Source organism: Peromyscus maniculatus, chromosome 14 (genome assembly GCF_049852395.1).
Source record: "Peromyscus maniculatus bairdii isolate BWxNUB_F1_BW_parent chromosome 14, HU_Pman_BW_mat_3.1, whole genome shotgun sequence".
NCBI classification, from domain to species: Eukaryota; Metazoa; Chordata; class Mammalia; order Rodentia; family Cricetidae; genus Peromyscus; species Peromyscus maniculatus.
Genome location: NC_134865.1, coordinates 81,234,805 through 81,257,381, shown reverse-complemented (window position 1 = coordinate 81,257,381; position 22,577 = coordinate 81,234,805). Strand labels below are relative to the sequence as shown.

General features: G+C 39.5%; 1 pseudogene; it reads right to left on the bottom strand.

Annotated features, from left to right (window-relative positions):
• Window positions 1-5,968: 5,968 nt before the first annotated feature.
• On the bottom strand, window positions 5,969-6,997 carry LOC102904180 (3-hydroxyisobutyrate dehydrogenase, mitochondrial pseudogene; annotated as a pseudogene).
• Window positions 6,998-22,577: the final 15,580 nt, after the last annotated feature.

The window sequence follows — 22,577 nt, the reverse complement described above, 5'->3', positions numbered from 1 at the left end:
TCCTGTTCCCTTATGTTCTAATCCCCCATTCCCTACTCTTCATTGCCCAACCCTCATCCCAAGTTTACTCATGGAGATCTTGTCTATTTCCCTTTCCCAGGGCAATCCATGCATCTCTCTTTGGGTCCCCCTTGTTAGCTAGCTTCTCTGAAGCTGTAGATTGTAGTCTGGTTATCCTTTGCTTTACATCAGTTTATTTATATGGTGTACTACATTGAGTGATTTTTGTATGTTGAACCATCCTTGTATCTCTGGGATGAAGCCTACTTGACCATGGTGGATAATTTTTTTATGTGTTCTTGCATTTGGTTTGCCAATATTTTATTGAGTATTTTTGCATCAATGTTCATGAGGGAGATTGGTCTGTAATTTTCTTTCTTTGTTGCATCTTTGTGTGGTTTGGGTATCAGAGTAACTGTGGCCTTATAAAAGGAGTTTGATAATGTTCCTTCTGTTTCTATTGTGTGGAACAACCTGAAGAGTATTGGTATTAGCTCTTCTTTGAAAATCTGGTAGAATTCTGCACTAATACCATCTGGTCCTGGGCTTTTTTTGGTTGGAAGACTTTTAATGACTGTTTCTATTTCCTTAGGGGTTATTGGTCTATTTAAATAGTTTATCTGGTCTTGATTTAACTTGGGCATGTGGTACCTATGCAGAAAATTGCCCATTTCTTTAAGATTTTCCAGCTTTGTGGAGTACAGGTTTCTGAAGTATAACCTGATGATTCTCTGGATTTCATAATTGTCTATTGTTATGTCTCCCTATTCATTTCTGATTTTGTTAATTTGGATTCTCTCTCTCTCTCTCTCTCTCTCTCTCTCTCTCTCTCTCTCTCTCTCTCTGCCTTATGGTTAATTTGGATAAGGGCTTGTCTATCTTGTTGATTTTCTCAAAGAACCAACTCTTTGTTTCATTGATTCTTTGTATTGTTCTCTTTGATACCATTTTATTGATTTCAGCTCTCAATTTGAGTATTTCCTGGCTTCTATTCCTCCTTGATGAATTTGCTTCTTTTTAGAGCTTTCAGGTGTGCTGTTAAGTCATTAGTGTGAGAGTTGAATATCTTCTTTATGTGGGCATTTAGTGCTATGAATTTTCTTCTTAACGTTGCTTTCATAGTGTCCCATAAGTTTGGGTATATGTTACATTCACTTTCATTGAATTCTAGGAAATCTTTAATTTCTTTCTTTCTTTCTTGACCCATTTGTGATTCATTTGATTATTATTCACTTTCCATGAGATTGTAGGCTTTCTATAATTTTTGTTGTGGCTGAAATCTAGCTTTAAGCCATGGTGGTCTGATAGAATTCAGGAGGTTATTCCAATTTTTTTTATCTGTTGAAATTTGCTTCATCATCAAGCATGTGGTCAATTTTAGAGAAGGTTCCATGGGGTGCTGAGAAGAGGGTATATTCTTTTGTGTTAGGGTGGAATGTTCTGTAGCTATCTATTAAGTCCATTTGAGTCATAGCATCTGTTAGGTCTCTTATTTCTCTGTTAAGTTTCAATCTGGCAGATCTGTCCATTGGTGAGAGTGGGGTGTTGAAGTCTTCCACTACTAGTGTGTGGGGTTTGATGTGTGATTTAAGCTCTAGTAATGTTTCTTTTACATGTGTGGGTGCCCTTGTATTTGGGGCATAAATATTCAGAATTGAGACTTCATCTTGGTGGATCTTTCCTGTGATGACTATGTAGTGTCCTTCCCAATTTCTTTTGATTGATTTTAGTTTGAAGTCTATTTTGTTAGATATTAGATTAGCTACACCAGCTTGCTTCTTAAGTCCATTTGATTGGAAAGTCTTTTCTTTCCCAGCCTTTTACTCTGAGGTAATGTCTGTCTTTGCAGTTGAGGTGTGTTTCTTGTATGCAGCAGAAGGATGGATCCTGATTTTATATCCATTCTGTTAGCCTGTGTCTTTTTATAGGTGAATTGAGCCCATTGATATTAAGGGATATTAATGACCAGAGATTGTTAATTTCGGTTATCTTTTGGTGGTAGTGTGTGTATTTCCCATCTTTGGGATTTACTGCTGTGGTGTTATCTGTTGCCTGTGTTTTTGTGGGTGCATCTGACTTCCTTAGGTTGGAGTTTTCCTTCTAGCGTTTTCTGTAGGGCTGGATTTGTGGATAGGTATTGTTTAAATCTGGTTTTGTCTTGGAATGTCTTAATCACTCCGTTCATGGTGACTGAAAGTTTTGCTGGGTGTATTGGTCTAGGCTGGCATCCATAGTCTCTTAGTGTCTACATTACATCTGTCCAGGACCTTCTGGATTTCAAAGTCTCCATTGAGAAATCGGGTGTTATTCTGATGGGTCTGCCTTTATAGGTCACTTGGCCTTTTTTATTTGCTGCTCTTAATATGCGTCTTTATTCTGTATGTTTAGTGATTTAATTATTATGTGGCAAAAGAACTTTTGGGGGGGTCTTTTCTATTTGGTGTTCTATAAGTTTCTTGTTCTCTTCATAGGTATTTTTTTTCTTTAAGTTTGGGAAAGTTCTCTTCCATGATTTTGTTGAATATATTTTCTGTGCCTTTGAGGTTTGGCCTTTTCATAGTGTCCCAGATTTCCTGGACATTTTGTGTTATGACTTTTTTGGCTTTGGTGTTTTCTTTGACTGATGAATCTATTTCCTCTATTGTATCATCTACACCAGAGATTCTCTCTTCCATCTCTTGTATTCTGTTGGTTATGCTTGCATCATTAGTTCCTGTTCATTTGCTCACATTATCTATTTCAAGTTTGTGTCTTCTTCATTGTTTTTATTTCACTTTTCAGGTCTTGAACTCTTTCCTTCACATGTTTAATTGCTTCATGGTTTTCTTGGAGTTCTTGTAGCTGAAGTTTTCCTACTCCTGCCTGGTCCATGGTCAAAACAAATCTCTCCCACATGCGTCCCCCAAGTAAATACACAGAGACTTATATTACTTATAAACTGTATGGCCATGGCAGGCTGTTTGTTATTTGTTCTTATATCTTAAATTAACCCATTTCTATAAATCTATACCTTGCCATGTGGCTCGTGGCTTACCAGTATCTTACATCATGCTTTTCATGGTGGCTGGCAGTCTTGCCCTGCCTCAGCCTTGCACCTCCCAGAATTCTCCTCCTCCTCATCCTGCCTACACTATCCTTTCTTCCTGGCTACTGGCCAATCAGCATTTTATTTATCAATCAATCATAGCAAAATATATTTACAGCATACAGGACATCCCACAGCATGTTCTTTAAGGGATTTATTGATTTCTTCCAATTTTTTGTTTGTCTTTTCCTCAATTTCTTTAAGGGAATTTTTCATTTCTTTTTTAAAGACCTCTATCATCTTCATGGAGTTATTTTTTAAGGTGGCTTTCTTCTGCCTCTTCCTCATTGTGATGTTCAGGTCTTGCTGTTGTAGAAGAACTAGGTTTTGGTGATGCCATATTGCTCTTTATGTTTTTATATGTATTTTGCACTAGCATCTACCCATCTCTTCCTCCAATAGATGCAAGAGGTGACTGTATCTAAGCGAGCTGCTATTGGTCCAATCTGTGCTAGTTGTGTCTGTGTCTCAGGGGGCCACTCTGGGTTTAATCTTAGCTTTTACTCTAATTGGAGCTGGCAGATTCTGTATCTCAGGGAGCTGCTCTTGGTTCAATCCAAGCTAGCTGATTCTGTGGCTCAGGGGACTGCTTTGGTCTTATTAGGGCTCTTGGTCCAATCAGAGCTGGCACATTCTGTGTCTCAGGAAGCCTCTCTTAGTCTAATAAGAGCTGGCAGATTCTGTGTCTTAGGAAGCCACTGGAGTCGCAGGGGGTTGAGTAGGTTTGGATTCGTGCATGGGTCTGGTAGACTGCATGGTCTGATGGGGACTTTTGGTGGGGGAGACTGCACACAACAGTCTTCCTTGCTGACAGGCAACTAGGGCAACAAAAAGGAAGTTTTTAACTTTCACATAGTAAAATTACAGATAACAAATATCAAGCAAGAATTACAGTTACAATATCTAGTCTATTTATAATATCTAGTCTATTTGTATTTGGCAGAATTAAAGAAGATATCCTATCTATCCTATATTTGTGAGTCTAAGGTTTCATATCTAACTTATCTTTTATCATAACTAAGGAAAATTATAACTATCTAGTCTTCAACTACATCAAAAACCTCAGAAGGATATAATATTACCTGAGAAATGGGCGACAGATGCAAACAACTTTCAGGAGTCTTGCGAGAGTAGACAGAGACAGCTGGCAGCCTGAACAGCTATCCAAAGTTCTTTTGTAAAGTTGGGGCATCTATCTTCAGCCCACAGGCCTAGAGTCTCTCAGTCACTTTTCTCTGTTCTGTAGAATGTCTGGAAGTTTCCTCTGTGAAGCAGGAACCTGAAGGACCATTTTGCCAGGCAAAGTTCAATGGTCACCTTCCTATGGGTCCTGCATGTCCAGTTGATCAAGCAGTCCAGGCAAGAACAGTTTCTTGATCAAATGGCTATTTTTGCCAAGGTGAAGATAAACTCCATATCGAGTGTCTTTGATGCCCATTCTCCTCTCTGAAGTAAATTGGTGCTGCCAGGAACAGACATGTCTCACCGTCCAGAAAGTCTAAATATTTTAAAACATTTTAAATGCCGTGTTCTGTAGGTGTTTGAAGTGTTTAAAGATTGCATACCTAATTGAATTATATCTATGTATACTAGAAAACTTAACATAGCTATGAGTTTGACTATCATAGAAGACTAATTGTTAATCTGTATTTCTTAATTATACATCACAATCTAAATGAGATACATAAACATAATGCCTCAAATGAGAGTAATATATATATATATATATATATATATATATATATATATATATATATATATATAATAACAAAATCAACTCTAAATTTGTATCAATAAACTAAAATATATAGCAATGTAAAACATTTCTAAACACTACTTCCTGCTGGAGGGGGGGCACTGTATCTTATGGGGACACAAAGAAAATTTTAGGATTATGGAGTAGTCCGTGAGGCTGTATTGTCTGAGCCAGTTGCCTTGAAACCGTTCTGGATGTTGGATCATCTGGGCCATGGTATCATCAGAGACTTTTCAGGGGATCTTGGCTGGTCAAACCTGATGTACCTTGATCTGGAACAAATCCATAGCCTCTGTCTTTCTGTGGAAACAAAAGGAGAGCCTCCTTTCTAAAGCAACAAATCCTTAGATCCAAATTTTGAAGTCAAGGTACCTATAAAACATACATATTGGCTTAACTCAACAGCTTTTATGATCAAATTTTTTTGTTATCAGCATAGAAATTTATTTAAATTCAAAATAATATGACTATAGTTAGAATAATGCAATAATTATCTAAAGGAAATATCATTGGCTCTGAAACAGTCTAAAGATGTTATTGTTCTGGAGTCAAAAATATGTAGTAAGAATATGCAGGAAGCAGGAATACAGAAACAAACGGGTTGAGTGTAGAAAGCTGTAACAGGAGAGGCACATTAAGACACTGGAACAATCCAAACAGGAAGACACTGTCAAAAAGCTGCCTTACCTGTCAATCCCAGATAGGAAGTCAGCAACCTGGAATGAAGAAATAACCTCACTTAGTTAACAGGAAAAACTTCCCTCTTGTTTGTCTTTGTAACTGATTTCTTTCCTTTTTACCATGGGTTCCATCTTGTTGACAAAGCATTTGGTTTTATTTGCAAAGTGGAGTAAATAAAATATCCTGATCAAAGTGTTCAATTTTGTTGAAGGTGCTCAAGGATCAGACTTTTTAAAAAAGGTCAATTGAGCTGGTTAGCGGAAATCATCAGGTATGTTTGCTAAACAAATAAAAGCAGCATCATTTAAAACTGGGTGAGAAATTCCAGAGATTACTGTAATGTAGACAATCAAAAGAAGTCAGATGACCTTTGATTAAACCCATTAGAGCTAGGAGAAGGCTCAAGACAGAGCCTGATTCCCAAGGGTCCATGTCCAGAGGGCACATCAAAAGGTCTCCTCCTCCCACAGATACTGGAACACAGATGAGAAGTCTTTCTTTGAGTAGCCTTTGGCACACAGCATCCTGTATATCTGGTGGGCCAGGTTTCCTAGAAGAATTGGGGTCTTGGTGCTGGTGGCAGAGTCTTGAGCCAATCCCAAATCCTTAGCCATGAGTCTTGTTCCAAATCCACCTTGGTAGTTATTAGAGGAGGGGACTCCATCCATCACCCCAGGCACAGGATTGTGTCACTGGACCAACATTGTCCCGAGCTCATATTCAGGATCTTAACCAACAATTTTGGGTCAAGCCCTGACCTGATTCCAAGATTCATAGCTTCAGTGGTCCCAATCATGCTTATAGCCAACAGCATGTTGTTGCAGATCTTTGCAGACTGCCCAGTCCCAACAGCTCCACAGTACATCACATTGGAGCCCATGCACTCCAGCAACTCTTTGGCAGCAGCAAGTTCATCTTCAACTCCTCCCACCATAAATGTCAGGTTCCCACACTGAGCAGCTCCTACACCACCAGAAACAGGGGCATCCATGAAAACAGCTCCCATTTTCTCAACTTCTTTCGCCAATTCTTTTGAAACTGAAGGATCAATAGTACTGGGATCTATTAATAATGAGCCTTTCTTCACTTTTTTTAGAATCCTATTTGCTCCAGTATAAACTTCTACTGAATTCAGACTGGTAGGCAGCATTGTGATAATCCTGTCAGCCTTTTCAGCTACATCTGCTGGGAAAGATGCTACCTGTTCACCAGCTCCTGTGAAACTCTTTGCATGCATCAGGGAACACATCATAGAGAATGAGTGGACAGCCATGTTTCATGAGATTTTTCTCCATTGGATTTCCCATGTTTCCCAATCCAATGAACCCAACTGGAGTCTTAGAAGCCATTGACCTAGAACATACTGCTGCAAGGTTGGCCGTGGGCCGCCGCTGGCTGCTCCAATACCAGGGACGGGAGGCTGCTCCTTGGAGCCCCAAGGTGGCTGCCCCTCGGAGCCCCAAGGAGGCTGCCATGCTGCCCCTGCCCCTTCCCCGCCTCTGCGCCGTCACCTTGGCCGCCTCACATTCGGCCTGCCGCTGAGAGTATGCACAGCCCCACTAGCCGGCACCACAGCCTCTGATGTTTTTCTGAAGTTAAAAATCCCAAAGACAACACAATCCAGATTCTCTGTGTAATATCCATCTTTACGTGGCTTATTTTATACTACCTTTACTTTCTCTTTAAAGACTTTATTTTTAAAAACTATCTATTTTTTATATAACTATATATTCCTTTTTCTTTTTCTTCCAAGTCTACGTACATTTTATACACATTGTAAAGCATTTAAAGTCTTGTTCCATCTGAATCTGTCTGTTTGTGAATGTATTGTTTTAAACTGCAGCCTTACTAGGGCTAAAATAGCAGCTTTGGCTGGTGGCTCCATCCACCTCAGCTTCCCAACATGGCGGTGGTACATTGTTTACCGCCAGCTCTGGGAGCCATCAACTCTTAGAACAGTGGTTCTATGCTTCTATCAATGCATCATGTAGCTCAGAAACCTCTTTTTTTTGTACTAGTAAAGACTAAATCTACCATGCAACGTAATGTGCCACTTGTAGACTCCTCATTCCCGCCATACTGCCAGTCAAACATGAATGCCAGGAACCCGTCAACTTGAGAGAGACAACTAGGAAGCTGTTTTTAACTCTGTTTTAGAATATTTTTTCTCAGGTTTTAGGTGGAAACTCTTGCCAACCTGTTGGGCGCCATTTGTAGCTAGAGTTTTCCTGGTCCTGCCTGGCCCACGGATAAATCTCTCTTACCTTCCAGTCCCGCAGCTGCTCAGATCCAACCGAATAAACACACAGAGACTTATATTACTTATAAACTGTATGGCCATGGCAGGCTTCTTGCTATCTAGTTCTTCTATCTTAAATTAACCCATACCTATTAGTCTATAAGTTGCCATGTGGCTCTTGGCTTACCAGTATCTTACATCTTGCTTTTCATGGCAGCGGCTGGCAGCGGCTCTCTGCCTCAGCCTTCCACTTCCCAGAATTCTCTTCTCTGCTTGTCTCACCTATACTTCCTGCCTGGCTACTGGCCAATCAGCATTTTATTTATGCAGAGCAATATCCACAGCAAGACATGGTGACATGCAGGCAGACATTGTGCTGGAGAAGTGACTGAGGGTCCTACATCTTACAGGCAACAGAAAATGCTCTCAGACACTGGGGGTAGCTTGAGCATAGGAGACCTCAAAGCCTACTCCCACAGGGACATACTTCCTCCAACAAGGCCACACCTACTCCAAAAAAAGCTGCACCTTCTCATAGTGCCGTTCCCTTTGTGGGAACATTTGTTGCAAACAACCACATTCTACTCCCTAGTCCCCAAAGGCTTGTAGACACATCATGATGTAAAAATGCATTCAGTTCAACTTCGAAAGTCTCCATAGTCTATAACAGTCTCAACAATGTTTAAAAGTCTAATGTGCAAAGTCTCTTCTGAGAGTCATGAAATCTTTTATTTATAATTTCCTATAAAATCAAGCCAGGCAGTAGTGGTGCACGACTTTAATCCCAGCACTCGGGAGGCAGAGGCAGGCAGATCTCTGTGAGTTTGAGGCCAGCCTGGTCTCCAAAGAGAGTTCTAGGAAAGGCGAAAAGCTACACAGAGAAACCCTATCTCAAAAAAAACAAAATTAAATTCCTATAAAATCAAAATAAAAAAGTGGATCACACACTTCCAATATATAGTGGCACAGGATATACATTACCATTCCAAAATGTAGGAAAGGGAGCATAGTGAAAAAATACTGGACCAAAGCAAAACCAAAATCCAGCTGGGCAAACTCAAAACTCTACAGTTCCTTGTCTGATATCAAAATGCTCTTCAGATTGCCAACTCCTTTCAGTTTTGTTAACTGCAACACACTTCTTTCTCTTGAGCTGGTTCCACTCCCTGTTAGCAGCTCTATCAGCAGATATCCCAAGACTCTGACATCTCTAACATCTTGGGGTCTTCAAGGCAATCCAGACTTCACCTTCACAGCTTCACACAATGTCTTCTCTTGACCTCCATTCAGAGACACCCTTGACACATGCCTGGCCTTAGAAGCTTTCCTTAGGCATGGAATAAATTCCATAACCCATTTTTCCATCCTTAACTCTAAAGCTAGAACCATGTGGCCAAAGCTGCCAAGTCCTGCTGCTTACTGGGGCTGAAACATGGCCCCCTTGTTTAATAACATCTTCACAAGCTTTCTGTTTTTGATTGTTACCTTTACTAACTAAGCTTGGCTGTCCTAGAACTTGCTCTGTAGACCAGGCTGGCCTCAAACTTGGAGACCTGCCAGCCTCTGCCTTCTGAGTGCTGGGGTTAACACCATGCACCATAACACCTGGCTCTAAACTTGCCTTTATTTCCTTTTCACAAGATGGAAATTTAGCTAGGTGGGATCTGGCCCTGAGGTCACCATTCCCTTTATCCCATTTCTTAATCTGTTTGTCTCCTTGAATACATGATTTAGCTCTATTATACTTCCTGGTGCCTCTTTTCTCAATTTGCACATTTTCTATGTTTAATTGTTCAGCTTGCTCCTTTTCATTATAAATCTTTATTAGAGTTAACACTAATAACCATTCAACAGAGTTGATACTAGCTGTTTTGAGATTTCCTTTGCCAACTGAATTAATATAAAACTCTTCACTTTAGCCTCAGGCAAACTCTCTGGACAAGGGCAAAAGCAGTCACTTTCTCCACCAAAATATCATAAGAATTATCTCTAGGGAACATACTAAAATTCTTCTCCTTTGAAACCTCTTGAGCTAGCACCTGACAGTTCAAATAACTCTTTGCACCACTGTCTTCCATGTTCCTACTAAGAGAGCTCATTAAGCGATGCTTAAATCATTCCACTGCTTCTTAACCCAAACTCCTAAAGACCATACATATATCTCCAAATGAAAACATGGTCAGTCATATCACAGCAATACTCCAGTCCCTGGTACAAACTTCTGTCTTAGGGTTTCTATTGCTGTGAAGAGACACCATGACCACTGCAACTGTTATGAAGGAAAACATTTAATTGGGGTGGTTCCCTTACAGTTCAGAGGTTCAGCCCATTATCATCATGGTGGAACATGGAGGCATGTAGGCAGATGTGCTGGAGTAGCAGCTGAGAGTCCTATGTCTTGCACACAACAGAAAATTGTCTTTGACACTGGAAGTAGCTTGAGCACAGGAGACCTCAAAGCCCACTCCCACAGTGACACACTTCCTCCAACAAGGTTATACCTACTCCAACAAGCCATACATCCTAATAGTGCTACTCCCTTTAGGAAGCATTTTCTTCAAACCACCACAGGTTGCAAGTATATTGTTGAGATATTTTGCCTCTGGGTTCATCAGGGAGGTTGGTCTGTGATTTTCTTGTGTGTGTGTGTGTGTGTGTGTGTGTGTGTGTGTGTGTGTGTGTGTGTGTTTATTTGTTTTTAATATCAGAGTAATTTTATCTTCTTAAAAAGAGATTGGCAGTATTCTTTTCTTTTATATTTTATAAAATGGCTCAAGAAGCATTGGTGTTCTTCTTTGAAGGTCTGGTAAAATTTACCAGTGAATCTATCCAGGCAAGGACTTTTTGTAGCTGTGAGATTTTTTTTTTAGTTGCTACTTCAATCTCACTACTTGTTATAGGTTTGTTTGAAATGTTTGTCTTACCTTGGTTTAATTTTGGTATTTAATTTTACATCTAGAAATTCATCCATGTCCTTAAGATTTTATATTTTATTGGGATATATATTTTCAAGATAAAATCTGATGTTTTGAACTTCATTGGTGTCTGTTGTAATGACTCCCTTTTCATCTCTTGTTTTATTGATTTGAGTCTTTTTCTTGGCTAGTCTGGCTAAGGGTTTGTCAATTTTATTTATCTTTTCAAAGAGCCAACTCTAACTGAGTCTTTGTACGTTTTTTGTTGCTATTTGCATTTCATTAATTTCTTCTCTGGTCTTAATGATTTCCTTCCATATAGCAACTTGATGTTTGACTTCTTCTTTCTCTGGAGCTTTAAGGTATATCACTAGGTTGTTTATTGAGACCTTTGTAGATGTAACAGTCTTATTAAATAGGAAACAGAGCCAAATGCAGAGTTAAAAGCCCAAGAGGTCAGAATAGCAGCTAAGAGCTGATGCTAAAAACCTTTTCTTACCCTTCACTGCTGCTGCTGCCGTCCTTCCCCTCAGAAAGAGACCTACTTCCTGTGTATCTGTCTTTTTATTGACTTTCTGTTCTGCCTTCTCATTAGTTGTAAACCCAACCACATGACCTCCTCGTCACTGCCTGTCTATACAGACCTCTAGATCTCTATGGTTGGTATTGAGATTAAAGGTGTGTGTCTCCATGCTGGCTGTATCCTTGAACACACAGAGATTTGCCTGTCATGTGATCAGGATTAAAGGTGTGTGCCACCAACACCCAGCTTCTGCTATGGCTTGCTATTAGCTCTGACCCCCAGGCAACTTTATTTATTAATATACAAATAAAATCACATTTCAGCACAAATATCACCATAGACCTTCAATTTCTTTTTTTTAATTAAATTTAATTTTACATATCAGCCACGGATTCCCTTGTTCTCCCCCGTCCGAACCCATCCCCCCCACCTCCCACCCCCACCTCCCATTCCCATCTCCTCCAGGGCAAAGACTCTCCCGAGGATTGGGTTCAACCTGGTAGATTCAGTCCAGGCAGGTCCAGTCCCCTCCTCCCAGGCTGAGCCAAGTGTCCCCATATAAGCCCCAGGTTCCAAACTGCCAGTTCATGCACTGAGGACAGGACCTGGTTCCACTGTCTGGATGCCTCCCAAGCAGATCAAGCTAATCAACTGTCTTATTTATCCGGAGGGCCTGATCCAGTTGGGGGCTCCTCAGCTATTGGTTCATAGTTCACGTGTTTCCTTTCGTTTGTATATTTGTCCCTGTGCTTTTTCCAACCTTGGTCTCAACAATTCTCGCTCATACAAACCCTCCTCTTTCTTGCCAATTGGACTCCTGGAGCTCCACCTGGGGCCTGACCATGGATCTCTGCATCTGCTTCCCTCAGTCATTGAATGGGGTTTCTAGCATGACAATTAGGATGTTTGGCCAGGTGGCTTTCGAATACTTCAGAGATCTATTCAGAGGGCCTGATCCAGTTGGGGGCCCCTCAGCCTTTGGTTCATAGTTCATGTGTTTCCATTTGTTTGGCTATTTGTCCCTGTGCTTTATCCAACCTTGGTTTCAACAATTCTTGCTCATATAAACCCTTCTCTTTCTCACTAATTGGACTCCCGGAGCTCCACCTGGGGCCTAGCCATGGATCTCTACATCTAGATTCCTCAGTCCTTGCATGGGGTTTCTGGCATGACTATTAGAGTGTTTGGCCATCCCATCACCAGAGTAAGACCTTCAATTTCTTTTTTTTTTTTTTTTTTTTTTTTTTTTTTTGGTTTTTCGAGACAGGGTTTCTCTGTGTAGTTTTGCGCCTTTCCTGGAGCTCACTTGGTAGCCCAGGCTGGCCTCGAACTCACAGAGATCCGCCTGCCTCTGCCTCCCGAGTGCTGGGATTAAAGGCGTGCGCCACCAACGCCCGGCGACCTTCAATTTCTTAATGAAGAAACTTAGTGATACAAACTGCCTTCTTAGGATGACTTTCATAGTATCCCATAAGTTTTGATATGTTGTATTTTTATTTTCTTTTGATTCTATGAACTTTTACACTTCCTTCTTCATTTCTGCAATGATCCATTCATTGGTCAATAGGATATTGTTTACTCTTCATGAGTCTGTGTGTGCTCTGGGAGGTTTCTCTTACTGTTAATTTTTAATCTGTTCCATTGTGATCAGGTAGGCTTCAAGGAATTATTTCAACTTTCCTGTATTTGTTGAGACTTGCTTTGTGTCCTAGTACATGATCAATTTTAGAGCAAGTTTTATGAGCTTCCAAGAAGAATATGAATGCAGTCATGTTTTAGGAAATCTTCTGTAGATATCTATAAAGTCAATTTAAAATTTTTTCCTTACTTTCTTTAGTTTTTTCAGAATGTAAGGCAAGGTATTTGATCATATTTTCTCTTTCCCCCTCTGTCTCAAGAACCCAATCTAACTTTGTGATATATGTTTTTAAAAACACATCAAGTACAGTTGGTGCTGCCCACATAGTCTTGGATATGTGGCCTTCTACTGGAGTGTGGTCAACCCACCAGGAGCCACACCCTTAAAGACAATGGAATTTTTCTCTCCCAGTAGCTATCAATTGACAGTAGCTCATTAGCTAGAGATTATATGCACACATATAAAAATAATTTAAATGGAGTTACCTTTTTTCTTTTATTCTTCTCTCATACATTACATCCTGACCAGTTTCCCCTCCTTCTACTTTTCTCCATTCTTCCTCCCATCTGCTCCTCCCCTGGATCCACTCCTCCTACAATTTTCTTCAAAAAAAAAAAAAAAAAAAAGATCAGTTCTCCCAAGGAGATCAACTGAACATGGCATGACAAGTTACAATAAGACTAGGCACAAACCCTCATAACAAGGCTGGATGAGGCAACCCAGTAGGAGGAAAGGGGTCCTAAGAGCAGGCAAAAGAGTCAGAGACACACACCCTTACTCCCATTGTTAGGAGTCCCACAAGAGCACACAGCTATACAACCATATTATATATGCAGAGGCCCTAACTCAGACCCATACAGGGTCTGTGATTATTGCTTCAGTTTCTGTGATGCCCTATGAGCCATGCTTAGTTGTTCCTGTGGACTATGTCCTCATGGTGTCCTGAAATACCCCCCATCTTCTGCAGGGTTCCCCTGGCTCTGCCTAGTGTTTGGCTCTTGGTCTCTGCATCTTCCCCCATCAGATGCTAGATGATGCCTCTCTGATGACAATTGGACTAGGCACCCATCTATGAGTATAGCAGAATATCATTAGTAATCATTTAATTGATTTTTTTTTTACAGTTGTGTTTGGTTCTCTTCTGGGTATTTAGCATCTTCACCCTCTAGTTCCTGGCCATCCAGACAGTATCAGGTGTGGGCTCTCTCTCATGATGTGGACCTCAATTTTGGCGGGTCATTGGTTGGCTACTCTCACAAGTTCTGCACCATTACTCCAGCACATCTTGTAGGCAGGACAGATTGTAGGTTGAAGGTTTTGTGGCAGGGTTGATGTCCTAGACCCAATGCTAGAAGCCTTGCCTGGTTATATAAGGTATCCAGTTCAGGCTCCTTATGCCTCATTACTAAGAGTCTTCACTAGGGTCACCCTAAAAAATTCTAGGGAGTTTCCACTGTACTAGGTTTTCCACATCATACCCTAAATGCACCCCAATTCCAGTTGTCTCCCCCAGTATTCTCTCCCTCTACCCCTGCCCCATCCAGCCCCATCCAGTTCCCATCCCCACCTGCCCCCATCCCACTCAGAAAATCTATGCTATTTCCCCTTCCCAGGGAGATCCTTGTGTCCCCCTTTGAGCCCTTGTTATTTAGCTTCTCTGGGCTGGTGGAATATAGCACGATTATCTTTTACTTCAGAGCTAATGTCCACTTGTAAGTGAGTACATACCATGTTTGTCTTTCTGGGTCTGTGCTATCTCACTCAGGAAGACTTTTTGAAGTTATGTCCATTTGCCTGCAAATTTTATGTTGTCACTGTTTTTAATAGCTAAGTAATAGTTCACAGTGTAAATATACCACATTTTTTTTATCCATTCTTTGAGGGTCATTTAGGTTGTTTTCAGTTTCTGGTAATTATGAATAATGCTGCTAGGAACATACTTGAGCAAATGTCCTTGTGATAGGATGTCATGTCTTTTGGGAACATGCCCAAGAGTGGTATAACTGGATCTTAAGGTAGATCAATTTTCAATGTTCTGAGGAACTATCATATTGATTTCCATAGTGGTTGTATGTGTTTACACTCCAGCTATCAATGTATGAATGTTCTCCTTGTTCCACATACTCTCCAGCGTGAGCTGTATGTAGCTTGTGTTTTTTAATCTTAGCCATTCTGACAGGTGTAAGATAGAATTTCAGAGTCACTTTGATTTGCATTTCATGGCCAAGGATGTTGAACATTTCCTTAAGTATTTCTCAGTCATTTGAGATTCTTCTATTGAGAATTCTCTGTTTAGGTCTGTACTCCATTTTTTAATTGGATTATTTGGTTTTTTGATGTCTAGGTTTTTGAGGTCTTTATATGTTTTAGAGATCAGCCCTCTGTTGGACGTGAGGTTGGTGAAGATTTTTTCCATTCTGTAGACTGCTGTTTTGTTCTACTGACAGTGTCCTTTGTCTTCCAGGCTTTTCAGTTTCCTGAGGTCCCATTTATTTACTGTTGATGTTAGTGTCTGCACTATTGGCGTTCTATTCAGAAAGTTGTCTCCTGTGCAAATGAGCTAAAGGCTATCCCATTCCCCATTTTCTCTCCTTTTGCCCATTGAAATCCTGAATATTTATCTATGGTATAGTGTACATATTTTAATTTTCCAAATTCTGCAAAATTAAACACAACCATTTGCCAAATTTCATTTCTTTGAGTACCTTTTACTTTACTTCCTGCAGGTAGTGGAGTTTGATTATATAAGGAACAAGTAGGACATTTTCTTAGCATTTCCTTGACTTGTTGCCAAGTGATGGAAAAATCTTTTTTTAAACCCTTGCTATAGATATTGTGTTTTTTATGAAATTCCAATGCCTCCAGCACATTTGCTATTAATAACTGATCAATTTCATCATTACCTTGTGCTAAAGGGCCTGGAAGACCCCTATGGGATCTGGTATGTTCTATATATGGGATGATTCCTATTCCTGACTAGTTCCTGTAATGGTATCAATAATGAAGTTAATTCTGACTCATCAGGAATAAGTTCAGCAGTTTCAATGTGTAAAACTACTCTTTCTGCATATTGATAGTGATTATATTAAGAGGTTCTGGAAAATCTAGTAATACCATGAGAATAGCATATAATTCTGACTTTTGAACAGAATCATTAGGGCTTTGAGCAACTTTATTCAAATTCTCTGATTTATAAACTGCCTTTCCTGGTTTATTTGCATGAATATAGAATTTAGGTGCTCCAGAAATTGGTGTTTCTCATACAAAGTAATGAAAGATTCAGTTAATTCTCTTTATGAATTGAAGTCTCTTGCTTTTGGGATATCTGTTGTTAATATCTCTCAAAAAAGTACTGCAAGCTCTTTGCCAATGTTCATTTTCTGCCCATAAAGAGGAAATTTCAGCATTAGTAAAAGGTACTATAATTTCTGTTGGGTCCATTACTGTCAATTGATGAAGTCTTAATTTTCCTTTTAGAATCAACTCAGAAACCTTTTCTGCATGCATTTTTAATTCTTTTTACTCAACGTGGTAAAAATATCCCTTCTAAGATAATACCTTCCCTCTGCATTAAAATTCATATAGAGGAATGTGTAGAGGGTAAAATAACCAGGATGCAATCAATCTCTGGATCAAAACAATCCATATGTACATCCTATAATTTCTTTTCCATCAAAGCCAATTCTCTCTCAACTTCAGTTGATAATTCTCTTGGACCATTTAAATCCTTGTCACCTTTTAAGGTTTGAAACAAATTACTCAGTTCTTGAGTTGTTACTTCCATAGTGGGCTGTAGATAGGCAGTGTCTCCCAGCAATTTTTGAACATCATTAAGAATCCACAATTGATCTCTCCTGATTTGTACCTTTTTGGATTAAATTTTTATAAATATATTTTATATCCTAAATAATTAATAGAATCTCCTCTTTGTATTTTTTTCAGGAGCAATTTGTAATCCCCAACAAGGCAAAATTTTCTTTACTTCTTCAAACATTTTCTCTAAAGTATCTATAGATTATAGATTGAGGAAACTGATTACAAATCATTTCCAATGGCTATCATATAAAATATTGGCACAGGGTAGAGCTGTTTAACATCCCTTGTGGGAGAACATTCCATTGATATCTCTTAACACACTGAGAATTATCATAAGTAGGCATCATGAAGGCATTTTTTTCTCTATCCTTTTCTTGTAAAGGTATAGTGAAGAAACAATCTTTTAAATTAATAGCTATAATAAACCATCCTTTAGGTAATAGAGAAGGCAGGGGAATTCCAGGCTACAAAGAGCCCATTGGCTGAATCACCTTGTTAACAATCCTTAGATCTGTTGCCATTCTCCTTTCTCCAGATTTCTTTTTAATAAAAAATACAGGAGAATTCCAAGGAGTGGTTGATTCCTCAATATGTTGAGCATTTAGCTGCTCCAGTACCAGCTGTTCTAAGACCTGTAAATTTTCTGGTGTCAAAGGCCATTGTTCTACCCAGACAGGTTTGTCAATCAACCATTTTAAAGGTAGGGCTGTTGGCACCTTTGAAAGAATAGCAGCTGTTGTGCCATTTTTGTACAACCTGAATGGTCAATGACTGTTCTTTATAATACATTTTCATACTTTTCCCAGAAACAGATCTTAGGTTATGATTTGTTTCTGAGATTGAAGGAAGGTTAATTTGTGTATTCTGTTGCTGTAACAAATCACATCCTCATAATTTCATTGCTATATTAGCCATGTGTGCCTTCAATTTTCCTCTCTGTCCTTCTGACTCTATACATTTGATCCATCTCATGTTTTGTTTTACCTAAGATAAAGTTCCAATTCCTAAAAGCTAAACATTCACCTCCTAAAGAGGCCAATCTGGTTGCCAAGATTTTGGTGAAATTATTGTTACATCTGCCCCTGTGTCTACAAGACCTTCAATTATAATGTCATTTATCTTTAGCTTTGGTCTTTGACCATTCATGGAAGTTTACCAAAATATTTGCTTTGTGGTTTCTCTTGAAATTTTTGTCTTATCTTCTAAAGCTGTTCTATCATCCAGAGCAGTATGGTTGTTTTTTTAAAATGGGCATTAGGTCCTTTAATTGCTCTGGTGAGAAGTTTCCCCATGGTGACAGAGAGTGACTGAATGAAATTTGACATGGAGGCTTACAAGAGGCTCCCCAAGGCATTTCATGTCTGTCCCTTGTTGATCTGCATTCAGTTGTCCAGTGTCAGTCAGCCTTTGATTCACTTTCTACATACTCCAGTAGGCAGGGACCTTCTGTTTGGATTATTCCTACAAACAATATTTGCCCTAGCTACAATCCCTTTTTAGGTGACCTTGTTTGCCACAATTAAAACACCTGACATTTTTTTTTCTTCAAGCTTCTGGAAATAACCTTTCCTTTCCAAACATCATCATTGTTATGAGATTCAATATTGACTGTATCTCAGATCCATTCCTCTATAGGTGCTGATTTTGCTTTTAAAAGCCTAATTATCCTTTTGCATTGGGAATTAGCATTTTCAAAAGTCAAATACTCAATTAATATTTGTCTAGCTTCTGAATTTTGTATTATTCTATTTACAGCTGAAATCAATCTTTGTAAAAAAAATCAGTGAAGTTTTTTTCAGTGCCCTATATAACGTTAGTTAATATCTCTGTTCTCTTTCTGACTTCTTTAATTCTATCCCAAGTATTCAAAGCTGCTGCATGGCATAGAGCCAGGGTGTGGTCATCATATAGAGACTGTCTTTGTACATCAGCATAATCACCATTTCCAAAAAGTTGGTCTTGGGAGATTTCAATATCTCTAGTCCTACTTCATCTTTCCACCAGGTTCTTCACTGTAATTGAGGATCAGGTTCCAATACTGCTGTAATCAAGTCTCTCCAGTCTTGTGTGGCAATTCTGTTACTAGTTGAATATGAATTTATCACCTCCATCACAAAAGGTGAATATATACCATATGAGACCATCACTTGCTTAATCTCCTCAAATCTAACATTTCCACAGGAATCCAGTCAGCTCTTGCATAGCCTTGGGGATACCTGTCATTTGGCAGTTGATTCTATAAGGTGACTAGATTAATTAAGGTTGGTTGTTTGATAAACTTAAGCTGTTCCTCTCTAATTTTATAATGTAATGGTTAGGTTGCTTTTCCTTTAAATTCCTCTGTCTGTGTCTGAATAGCTCTATTATCTGCTTTAATGAGTTTTTCCTAGGCTTATGTCTTCTGAATATTAAGTTTTTCTAAAGTTTGCATATTATCACTCACCTTTTTGCTCTCTTCAGAAGTAAATATTTCTAGAGCTTTTATCTCATCAGTCAAAATTGTATTAATCTCCTTGGTCTTTTTGTTCTCTTCAGCAGTACATAGCTCTAGAGCTTTTTATCTCATTGGCCAAAATTGTATTAATCTCCTTAGTTATTTTGCTCTCTTCAGTAGTAAATATTTCTAGAGCTTTTATCTTATTGGTCAAAATTGTATTATTCTCCTTAGTAATTATTAGTAAGGCATGCATATTATCAATAGTAGCCTTTTCTAAGACCTGTATCTTGACATTCATATCAACCAACTTTTTTAGGAAGATATCAAGAATTATCAAAATGATAAAGATTATAATTGACATTACACAAGTCCCATCTAAGTTAATTATCCCCTCATTTAATTGTTCCATTTTTAAACCATCCATTGTGTAATCATACATAGACCTAACTTCTTCCATCATAATATTGTTTTCCATTTTTGAACATGAGAAAAAAACTCCTTTAAAAATTTTTTTCACTTAAAGAATTCCCAATTGTCTCACCAAATCTATTGCTGATGGTGGAGATGGTGGTTAAATGTGAGGCTGACTGCTGCTGTATAGAATAGTAGAAGCCCAAGTAGGTGTCAAGGAAGCTACCTAGTGTGGCAGGAGCCCAAGGAGGGGGTCCAGGGAAAACCCACAACCCACCAGGAGAGGGAGCTGGCTATCTGAAAAACACAGGGGATAGAGGGGAAGAAGCATGTGTGGCCAGAGTTATCTGAGGGCAGAGCTGGCCAGTGGTGAGGGGCTAACTCTGGTGGCATTTGGAGCCCAAGTGCTTCTGGAGTTTGCTGCAGAGAGGCTGCAACAGAAAAATCTCAGACTTGCTCAGAGGGCTTGGGGGAAAAAAATGAAAATCTAGCCTGCGGGGCAGTGACTATGGCAGGAGCCCCTGCATGCAGCTCCGGCATGTGCCAGTGGCTGCAAAGTCACAGGCAAGCAGGTTTTTCATGAATTCATGCCCCAAAAGTTGGATGACAGATGAAGTATGATCTTACTTCGTCTTATCAATAAAAACCAGGAGTCAGATATTGGGGTAAAAGCTCAAAGATCAGAGAAACAGAGGAGCAGCTACAAACATTTCCTACCTCTCAGAATCCTCTGACTAAAAGGACTGAGATCCTGTCTTTGCCCTCTTTATCACTTCCTCTCTCTGCCCAGTCTCATCACTTCCTGTCTCCTGTCTGTACAGACCTCCAGACCCCTATGGTTAACTAATGGCTAGCTCCATCCTCTAATCTCTAGGCAAACTTTATTTGCCAAAACACAAACAAAATATCACACAACACATGGGTGACTTATTAATCTGGGTCATTGATTGAATTCCATTGATCAACCTGTGTGATTTTATGCAAATTTCATGAACTTTTTATTACTATAGCTCTGTAGTACAGCTTGGAATCAGGGATAGTGATACCTTTGGAAGTTCTTTTCTTGTACAGGATTTTTTTTTAGCTATACTGGGTTATGTTGGCTTTCTATATGAAGTTGAGTATTGTCTTTTCAAGATCTATAAAGAATTGTGTTGGAATTTTGATGGAGATTGCATTGAACCTGTAGATTGCTTTTGGTAGGATAGCCATTTTTACTATGTTGATCCTACTTATCCCTGAGCATGGGAGATCTTTCCTTCTTCTGGTATCTTCTTCAGTTTCTTTCTTCAAAGACTTGAAGTTTTTATCATATAAGTCTTTCATTTGCTTGGTGTGAAATAAAATGGTCCTCAAAGGAAGTGGCACTATTAAGAGGTGTGGACTTATTGGAGGAAGTGTGTCAATGTGGGGGTGGGTCTTGAGGTCTCTTTTGCTCAAGCTTACCTCAGTATAATTTCCAGTTGACTTCCTGCTGCCTCTGGTCAAGATGTAGCCAGTACCATGTCTGCCTGAATGCTACCATGCTCCCCATCATGATGATAATGGATTGAACCTCTGAAATTTAAGCCACCATCTCAATTAAATGTTTTATTTGTAAGAGTTGCTGAGATCATGGTGTCTTTTTTACAGCAACACAAACTCTAACTAAGACAGAAGTTGGTATGGGTATTGCTGTGATTGGTATGACCATGTTTTTGTTTGGAGAAATTTGGACTTTGGTAATTTGGGTTAGGAAAACAGTGGGATGTTTTAATCACTGCTTAATGGGCCATACTAGTAGAAGCTAAGTACCATACTTAGTACCACATGGAAGACAGAGGTACTAAGAGTTATTTGAACTATGAGGGGCTCACTCAAGAGGTTTCAGAAAAGAATTTTAGTATCCTGCCTAGAGATCATTCTTGTGATATTTTGGTGAAGAAAGTAGCTGCTTTTTGCCCTGTTAGAAGAGTCTTCCTGACGCTAAAATGAACAGTTTTGGATTAATTCAGTTGGCAGAGGAAATCTCAAAACAGCCTAGTATAGACTCTGTTAGTAGCTGCTAGTGTTAATTCTAATGAAGACATATAATGAAAAGGAACAAGCTGAGCAAGGAAAAATATTTGAGGAGAAAAAGAGCACCAGAAAGCAAAATGGAGCTAAGTTCTTTATTCAAGGAGATAAACAGATTAAGAAATGGAATATAGGGAGTGGTGCCCTTAGAAAAAGATCTCACCCTGCTATGTTTCTGACTTGTGAAAGGAACTAAAGAAAAGTTTAGAGTCAGGTAAGCACATCTTTAATCCCAGCACTGGGAAGGCAGAGGCTGGTTGATCTCTGAGTTTGAGGCCAGTCTGGTCGACAGAGCAAATTCAATGACAGTCAAGTTTAGGCAGTGTAGGAAAATATAAAGCTGGTGAAGATGTGATTAAACAAGGGGACCATGTTCCAGCTCAGCAAGCAGCAGAACTTGGCAGCTTCAGCCATGTAGTTCTGGCTTTAGAGTTAAGGACATAAGAAATGGGTCATTGAATTTGCCTCTGTGCCTGGCATGCTGAGGCCAGGCATATGGTAGGGGTGTCCATCCATGAATGGAGGCCTAGTAGAGGCCATTGTGTGAAGTTGGGAAGTGAGGCCTGGATTGTCTTGGAGATCCCAAGATGTTAGAGATGCCCGAATTCTGAGATACCTGCCAAGGAGGACTGCTAATAGGAAGTGGAACCAACCCAAGAGAATGAAGTTTACTGCAGTCAACAAAACTGAAAGGAGTTGGAGATCTGAAGAGCATTTTGACATCAGACATGGAAATGCAGAGTTTGGAGTCTGTCCAGCTGGTTTCTGGTCTTGCTTTGGTTCAGTGTTTCCTTACTATGCTTTTTTATTTTTATTTTTACAGGGGGAGTTACAGTTAAGAGATTGCCATGTGTCTCAGAAGAGATTTTGGACTTTGAAACAAGTTTAAGATGGCTATGCACTATGGGAACTTTTGAAGTTGGACTGAATGCATTTTTTTGTATTATGATATGGCTACAAGTTTTTGGGGGCCAGGTGTGGCTTCATTGGAGGAAGTGTGTCACTGTTGAGGCAGGCTTT